A 2,587-nucleotide genomic window follows, 5' to 3' on the forward strand; every position below is an offset into this window, starting at 1 on the left:
TGTAAGTATGTACTGTAACATGGTATAGCACCTAAAAGGGTAGAGAGTTGTTCCATCACCATGATATCGCATAGATGTTGACGCGACGAACATTCTTCGAGTTTGCGACGCGTGTTAAGAACATCGCGCATACGCTGATCGATATCTACTACACCACCATCATCATCTTCTGCAACAACGTACAACCGATCGCTCTGTCGTGTCAACAGTTTTGCCACAGATTCTTGAATGGTTCCGTTTTCCGAAATCGTCACTTCTACAGGTGGGGTTAGAATCAGGGTGTTGAGCGTGTCCGTTATGTTGATTCTCTTTTCAAGTAACTTAACAGTTTGATGAGAGAAGCCAATCTTACGTGCTTGTGCTTGAATCTGTCAACATTGGAGAGTAACACAGCGTAATATGTTGACAATTCATCCATAGCTTGTTCAGAATATGCAGTTCTAGGTTCATTAACAAGACTAGGAGGTACGACCGTAGCCGTAGTATTTGTGTTAGTTGCAACATTTTCTTCGTCTAATTTTCTTCTTAGACTGCACCGCCGTCAGACAATCAGTCGTTGATTTGGCTTTCATCGTCTTGTGATCGGATATAGCTATTACATTACCAATGTTATTTCTGATAAAAGATTTCATGGAGTGAATCAAGGAAAAGTTATCCAAGGATTTCCTGTAACTTTGAGTACATTTGTATTTGTGTTAGTGTTACAGATGGTACAGTACTGGGACGCGACGTGTTTCACTTGCGGATTTGTGCTTGTCCGACACGAGATTTAAAGACAGACGAACAAGCTAACTCTAAGAAGAGAAGATTAAAACGCAAAAGATATTCAACTGAGACTCAGGTAAATGTCCAGACTAGATAAATGTTATATTTTATTGAGATGAAACATTATTATTATTATACGAATCTTCAAATTTCTTTCTTGTATTTTCAGATCGCAAAAATACCAAAACTAGTTGACCCAGAGCCTCATGTGTCCAACTTAAATGAAGTTTACAACATTAAGGTAAAGATTTAAAAAAAAAATAAGTAGGAGGAGATAGCTTCTATACGAGTTGCATTTACATTTTATCTAATCATAATCTCCCATTCTAGGTAGTTGGACGTCAGTTGTACTTGTTCATGATGAAGATCATGCAGTTTTACTCCAGCACCCACCTGAACATTCCTGACGCTCCATGTCAACAAAACGAAAACACGATGGTACACCAAGAGCAGGATGTGCTCATGAGAAACATGTATTCTAATAATCTGAAGAAGCTCAAAGAAAAGCTGAAGAACTTGAGAGAAGAAAGCAAACAGGGGAGTGAGCAGAAAAGCATCGAAATTATAGAAATAGAAAGCCCAGAAAACTCAGAAAAAGAAAAACAGGGAAGCCCAGAAAATACAGAAAAAGGAAACACTAAAAAAAAGAAAACAATCCTATAGAAGAACCACTAAACCTAATCAAAGACAACAACCCTATAGAAGAGCCACTAAACCTAATCAAAGATAACAAACCTGTATCATTACGTACGGTGAAAAGAAACAAACCATATCGTCACATTCCATTTGTACATGTCACAAGGGAACCTCGAGAACCTCTTGTTACTCTCAAGAAATTCTGAGTTAAGTAACACATGTATGTAAATAGGGTTTAGCTAAAGTAGGGTCCAATATTTTAAATATTTTCGAAACGTTTTTAAAGTGTTATATAATAAATGTGTTTGAACAAAGTTAAACGGAAAAGAAACTTGCACATAGTTTGTGCAAGAAACTGGGGTCAGGATATGCAAAGAGTTTGTCACAGGCAGGATCTACACACAGTTTAACCGGAGAAGAAACTGGGGTCAGGATTTGCACAGAGTTTGTCAGGTGGGTTCAAGATTTGCACAGTTTAGCTAGTCCCTGTTAAATTTGTTTCACACACATGTATATAATTATGATATTTTTAGTTAATAAAAAAGTATACTGTTGTTCTGCATCTCAATTCTTCTTCAACTATATCTAGACAATACTGACAGCAAGGAATAATGGTGACTTAAGATCTTCATCAAAGTTTGTAGAAATAAGTCAGTATCGTGCACAGAAACACATTCGAGTATAGACGACATTTACGCTATCACGTTCTTAACCTTCTAAGAAGGCTCCGGGTGAATATGTGTTTTAGTCTTGAAGCGACATTCAGATCAATTGTAAATTATGCATTACATGTAGCGTGTCCACACTGAGATCTTTCAAATCAACTGCAAGAACTAAAAGTTAATTCGAACTACAACTACAAGTCACGGACACACTTTGACATTTAATTTACTTAATTGGAGTGTTAACGAATCGGAAGCTTCGAAAGACAAAGACACACATTCACCTCACTTAAGGTTAGACAACATTCAGTACGAACTAAATTAAGAATTGAAGCTTCGCAAGACAAAGACACATTCACCTCAATCAAGGTTAGACCACATTTAGTAAGAATTAAATTCAGAATCGGAAGCATCGGAAGATAAAACACACATTCACCTCACACAAGGTTAGATTACATTTAGTACGAACTAAATTCAGAATTGAAGCTTCGCAAGACAAAGACACATATTCACCTCAATCAAGG

The 2,587-nt window shown here is 37.0% G+C and overlaps 1 long non-coding RNA gene across 1 annotated transcript; it reads left to right on the forward strand.

The window, feature by feature from the left end:
• Nucleotides 1-561: 561 nt before the first annotated feature.
• On the forward strand, nucleotides 562-1,572 carry LOC126994778 (uncharacterized). Its single transcript, XR_007749588.1, has 3 exons — nucleotides 562-841; nucleotides 935-1,006; nucleotides 1,096-1,572. It is a non-coding gene; the product is annotated as an uncharacterized LOC126994778 (long non-coding RNA).
• The last annotated feature ends 1,015 nt before the right edge of the window (nucleotides 1,573-2,587 follow it).

The sequence above is a fragment of the Eriocheir sinensis genome, unplaced genomic scaffold, assembly GCF_024679095.1.
Source record: "Eriocheir sinensis breed Jianghai 21 unplaced genomic scaffold, ASM2467909v1 Scaffold871, whole genome shotgun sequence".
NCBI classification, from domain to species: domain Eukaryota; kingdom Metazoa; phylum Arthropoda; class Malacostraca; order Decapoda; family Varunidae; genus Eriocheir; species Eriocheir sinensis.